Raw genomic sequence first — 6,491 nt, forward strand, 5'->3', positions numbered from 1 at the left:
AACATTCTAGCACAGTGTTTAAAAGCCTGGATTTGGGAGTCGGATGTCTTCGGTTCTGATTTCTCACTTTACTGCTTGTCAGTTGGATTTGACCTAGTTTATTGACTTAACCTCTCTGAACCTGTTTCCTCAACTATAACGATATATGTGTGCTTGGAGAAGGGGGTGTTGAAAATATCTACCTCAGGGTAGTTGGATTAACCGAAACAATGTAAAGCTTTAGCACATGCCTGGCAGCACTTTAATAAATGGCGTGGTGCTGGTGTTGCTGGTGGTGCTGATGTTATTACGTGACTTATTCAGCAACTTGAGTTCAGTGACTAAGGTTGCCAGCGATTTCGTCCTTCTCAATGAAAGCATAGCAAAGGATGAGGGAAATACCTTGGAGAAAAAAAAGCTTGTTGAGCTGGGGGCAGACAGAAGAGCCCTGGTAAACCTACCCTGGAGGGAGGGAAAAAGGAAAGTGTCGGATGTCTTCTGCCTGGTCAGCCAGACTAGACTGCTTTCCCCACCAGCCTGGGGGCAGGATGAGGTGTCGCCTACAGAGTTCTCCTTTATGAGGGGTGAGGGCATCTGAATGAGTCGTCATCTTCCCCCGCCCCCAACCTGGAGAAGCTCTTGCCAGCCTCACACTGTGAGGCACTGGCAGTCAAATCAGGCCCCCTTGGTTCAGTTTGGTTACATGCCTCTCTATGTATTTAAGTTATATGTGTGTTAGGATTGTTCTGGGACAGAGGGGCGTTCAGAGGAAAATTTGGAAAAATATAAGATGGGGATCTTAATAGCAACCATTTGTGGAGCGCCCTGGAGCATTTCTGTTCCAGACCTGTGCTTGTTCCTACCCACATGCTCCCAGTTCAGTAGGGGTGACAAGTAGGCAATTAATATTACAGGTGCACAGAAGATAGCACCTGACAAGCTCAGGTGTTTGCAGTAGGCTTCCTACCAGAAGTAACATTTTAAGCTCATATACCTGAAAGTTACCCATGTTGGGGAGTAGTAAAAGATATGAATTTATCCTCTGACTTTTCTCTCTCCCAGTCCCAAAACGAACACTTTGCTTCTCCACGTTTAAGGGTTTTTTTTAATCACTCCTGGGAAGAGACCGTCAGCCAGGTGACAGACCTCAAAAAGAAGAAAGCTCTTTGGAAAGAAGAGCTTTCACAGAAGTCTTGGAAAATCATTTTGGTTTCTGGCCCAGGTTTGTCCTGGGTTGCAAACTGATTGGACTCGGTCATTTGCTGTCCTTCCTCAGAAGACTGGCCTCTGGAGCTACCCTGCCACCCTACTTAGAAGAACTGTTGGATCCAGTTATTCAGAACTCAGCCTGAGAGAAACTCTGGCTGCCTGGAATTCTCAGCCTTTTCCACACTGAGATCCCGTTGATCCCTTAGGTTCTGCCTGTCCCCACCCTGAGACACCCTCCTCTCCCTGCTCTGAACGAAGCCTCCCTACAGTTCCCCTCTATAGCCATTCATCCCCTTGCCTCTGACCCTGGTCCCTGGCCCGTAGGTGAAAAAGACCCTTTTCTAGCTTGTGCTAAGCTATCTGGACTACAGGCTATTGTGTATTCTGTAGTCACCTTGCATCTGCCTGTTTGTAGATTTCTTTGGCTCCAGAAAATATTGCTATATTTTATTCAGTTTACTTAAAACCTATTCACTTGGTTGTTGAGGTCAATTCTGCCCTTCAGGGAAGTTCTCCTAAACCAAAAATCTAAGCTACATCTGGTCCAGGCTTTTATTACCTTGAGTATTATAGTTTGGAGTGCAGTGTAAGGTAGTGGTTGAGAATGAGAGCTTTACATACTTGGCCTGGCTTTGAGTCCTAGGTATGTCATGCTATGTGACCTTTGGCAAATGACAAACTGCCTGAAACTCATCTTCATGTGTACGAGGATAACATTTCTTACCTTGTCAGGGCTACATGAAATAAGATGTGTTAAGAAAGGCTCAGCAGAGTGACTGTTCACAGCAAGGATCTGGTCATTGTTGGCTTCCAGTGGTCCCAGCCCCCTCTCAAAGCCTTTACCTCTCTTTCCCATGTAGCTTTCTGACCTAAGTATGAGGGCAAGTTTAATTGTCAGCTCATCAGCAGAGTACAGGGATGAGCATAACTTTTCCTGCTCATGTTATCAGCCCCTACTCCTTAGTGGCCTCTGGCTCAAAGACCAATTAATACCCCCCTCGCTGGGGAATGGTCTTTCAAAATATCTTTAATATTAGAAATACATGAGATGCACTGTCGGTGAAAATAGACATCAGACCTGCCGTGCCCAACAGGTAAGAAGCACCAAAGGTGCGTGTGTGAGCTGGCAGCACAGCACGCAGGGACACAGAAGTCACGAAAGTTGGTGCAGAGGCTGCCGTACTAGTCTAGAGGCAGCAGGACCACAGCCTTGAGAAGGTTCCTTTTGAGTTTTTTAATAGTGAGCTTTTGACTATTGTTTGAGTAAAATCCTACCGACTTTGCAGTCAGTGTGGTCATTGTTACAAGGGTTTTTGTAATGTTAAGAACGAGGTTTGGATGTGACACCTGAGTGAATCTCCTAACTCTGGAACCTTAGGTAAGTTAAGGTGTCCAGGTCTTTGGCGCTTCACGTCTGAGGGGTGGGAGATAGCACATGGCTTGCAACATTGTTACGAAGTTTGTGATGTTTTTTTAAAAAGCCCTGTTCTGGGTGGGCACTAGGAAAGTTAATTGCAAAGACAGTATGTGTGAATAGTGTGTAGTCAGTGCTTGAATAGTAAGCTTTTTGGATCCTACTCTGACTCTCAAGATGCTCAGAGTGGAATCACAGAGATGACTCGGGAGTGGGGGAAGCAAAATGGAAAAGATCGTACGTTGGTGGAAGAGACCGAAAATCCATGAAAGATGGAACAAAGGTGCTTGGATGGGGTCTTGAGCAGAAGCAGAGATCTAGGCTCTAGGTTACCACTTAATCCCCAGGAGAACAAAGGCAATGGGGAAGGAACGGGGTCTGTGTAGGATACTGTGGCTAAGTGGAGAGAACACAAGGATTGGGTCAGTGAACCTATGTGTGAATCTTAGATGTGCTCTTCACAGGCTGGGTGGTACAGGGACGGTTCATCTTTGTATGCTTCAGTCCCCTCATCTTTACAATTGGTTAACACTACTACCTTCCTTACAAGGTTGGGACTATATGGGTATGAAAATGCTGTCTAAGCTGAGGACTATATGTATGTTAGTTGTTGGGAGTTTAGGGAAGCTTTACTAGAGTGGGTAGGTGGGTCACAGAATTAAAGGAGCGCACAGGTTCAAGCCTCCCACACTTACAGCAAGAAGTAATAAAGTGGCATTCCCCACCAAAACATTGTTCTTCCGCTCTGCCAATATTTGACTGATAAGGATTTTGTTTTAAGGAGTAGCAGTATGGTCAGAAAGGGCATACGTTTTGGGATTACATAGACCAGATTTTGAATCTTGCTTTCACGATTCCCAAAATTGAGCTGGTCAGATTACTTAACTATCTCTGAGCTTCCATTTCTCAACAGGTCTCCTCATGACTGTTGGGAATGAATGAGACACCTGAAGTGGAAACACCCAGTGCCTAGTGCCTACCCAGGAAGTGTCCAATAAATGTTTACTTTCTTTGCTCCTTAGGAAGCATCCAATTTCCCCAGCTTAAAAGGGACTCAGTTGTTTATGACTTAGTGTAAACAAGTAATGTCAGTGTTCCCTTCTTTTCTGAGGTGAGATCACCTAAAGCAGTGATTTTCTCTGATGTGTCACAAGAATTTTTTTAAAAAATGCAATACTAACAATTTAGTCAGGGTCACTGACTTCCCTTAGATTGTCAAATTAAAAAAATGACATCAGCCAACACAATAGCCATCCGGTATGAATGAATCAAAATTATATCTATTTTTTTGTCATGCCACAGAATTTTAGTAATTAGTTTATGTGTGCCATGAGATGAAGAAGGTTGGAATTTGCTGCCTTAAAGGAATGGGAGTGAGAATGGGGAAGAATCATGGAGAAGGGGGCAGGACTCTTCAATATGGGAGATGGAGTAAGGATCTTATGGTCATCTAGGTGGCCTGCGGGTGGGTGAAGAAAGGGTGATGTTGAGAGAGAAGGTGGGTGCTGAGAGCTAGAGGGAAAGGCCAGTCAAGGCGTGGCAGTGTGGATAGAGGACAGGCCAGTGATCTAAGGGTGAGGAGACCAGAGTTCTGCAGGAGAGCCGTAGGAATTGGGACTACTACAAGTCAGAGTTGTGGGAGAAGTCCTCAGTTCAGCCACCCAGGAGAGTGTGGTCCTCCCCAAAAGGAAGATTATAAAAAGAAAGAAATTACCAAGATGGAAAAATGTTTTCAGAGCCAAGAAAATGCACCACCCAATCAAGGTATATGGAAGCCTAGGTGGGGCTCTAGGCTTCTGTGAGAAAATGCGGTTAGGTGCTGAAGAGCATCAGACCCAGGGGTGTGATCTGGGTGACCACCTTTCCAAGTAATGGAAGCCCTGTAATAGGGCTTTCACAGGCCACAAGACTTTCTGGGTCCCTTCTTACAATCCAGTCAGTGGCCCAAGCCACGTCTCTTGATTGCTTTACAACCTCAGCCATCCGAGAAGGCAACCTCCAAAAGCTACAGGGCAGCATCAATTGTTTCCTTGATCAGTAAGCATCTTTTAACACTGGAGGGCTTAGAATGAAGGATAGACGTGTTTAAGAACATCTAATCCACAGCATCACTAGTTGCTTTAAGGAATATGTACAGTTTGCCTTTTATATCCTTGACATGTAGAAGAGAATTTGCCTCTTAAGTTTAACAGGTTTACCTTGTAATACCAACTAAAGTGTTGAATAATTTATTTTGCCTTGAATTTTAAATTGATCTTGCTATGTTTCTATATAGTTTTTGAACATATAAAATGATTTAGGATTTGCTATATTTATAAACTTTATTGGAGATACACTAATTAAGCATTTGGGAAGGTTTGTTTTAGTCAGGTAAATGAAGTACTTAAGGAAATCAAGTACATTAATCTTGACTTTGTTTTATAAACAAGGTTTGTAAAAGCTAAAAGTAAAAGCCTAGACAAGAGCTAGGATTTTGAATATGTAACTTTGAAAATTGAATATAACTTTTAAAACCAAAGCAATTTCTGGATAATTATTTGTATGCACAAAAGTAACCCTCATGTATATCGAAAATCTCACAGGAAAATTCTAGTGTACTATTACTACAAACCCAAGTCACTTACCCTGTCCGAGTAGTTGGCAACCGGCAGCAGTTAAGATATCTGCCATCGGTCAAACCAGAACTACAGACATGATTTTGAAAGTTTTCAAAAAAAAAATTAGCAGTGTTTAAGATAATCTTCTCATCTAAAAAACTAGATTTTCGGCTTCTCCAGAAAACCTGACAACAATAATCACATTTCCCATATGACTACAGTTAGCTAAAGCTGCGTGGCCACTACCTCTTTGAGCATGTTCCTTCTAGCTTAACATAGTCACCACTCCTCCTTTCGGTACCTTATACCTGGGTCGTCTTGACTTTTATGACCTGTCTGTCCCATATACAGTTTTGAATGTGTGACCCCTGGAATAGAAGTTCTCTGACGTTACTAACAGCTGATACATAGCCCAGGATAAGGGCTTGGTAAAAGAGCAGGCCCTACCTTCTGTATATTATTACTTTCCCCACTGCAGCTGGGCTATCTTTTCCTGTCTGACCTGGGCCCAAGGCTGGTTTCGGCCTCTATAGGAAATAATGTAAGAAGTTTCCAGGCTTAGACTTCTTTGTGTTTGCTGCCCTTGTCTGTGACCAGACTGGCTGTAGGTCTTCTCTTGCCCAGACAGTTTGCCTAGGCTTCAACCTCCTGTCTCAGCCTTCTGTCAGCCTCCTGTGAACTTCCTGACCACCTCATAGTTTGACCACAGCCTCACTTTGGTGTGTGAGGGCTCTCAGGCTCTCGGCTTTATGAAACTCCTATACCTGATTATATCTGATCTCTCAGGCTTGGTTGTGAATCTTCTGACCGACTGTTAAATTCTGACCCCATCTTCACCATCACTGTTCCGTGTCTGGGCAGTGTGGTTACTCAGCTGAGGCCTGGAAGACTGCTGAAGGCTTAGGAGATGAGAGACAAGGTAGGAAGTGACTGGGTTGGGAGACAGAAGCCAAACACCGTTTAAGGAGGCAGCTAGTAGAAGGCCGTTTTTGGTAAGGTAAGCCACTGCACATTTGTAGGCGGGAGAGAGAATTTAAGTGTGTGAGTAAGGTCTCAGGAGGCACTGGGGTGATGGGATAGGAAATAGCAACAGTTTATACTCAGGGAGGTCCTGAAAATCAGAAACATCTTAACACCTCAAGAGATGCAGGAGGGGGCACTGTTGGAAGTCTGCGGTCCCCTGAAGGTATGGTTAGATCAATGATGCTGGAGGTGTGGAGAGTAGAAAGGGCATGGCCATGATGTTGGGGCCACAGTCTGGGGGCAGGAGAAATTTCCAGCAATAAACAGCT

The sequence above is a fragment of the Pteronotus mesoamericanus genome, unplaced genomic scaffold (genome assembly GCF_021234165.1).
Source record: "Pteronotus mesoamericanus isolate MK-2021 breed Mesoamerican mustached bat unplaced genomic scaffold, CSHL_Meso_final contig_657, whole genome shotgun sequence".
Taxonomy (NCBI): Eukaryota; Metazoa; Chordata; class Mammalia; order Chiroptera; family Mormoopidae; genus Pteronotus; species Pteronotus mesoamericanus.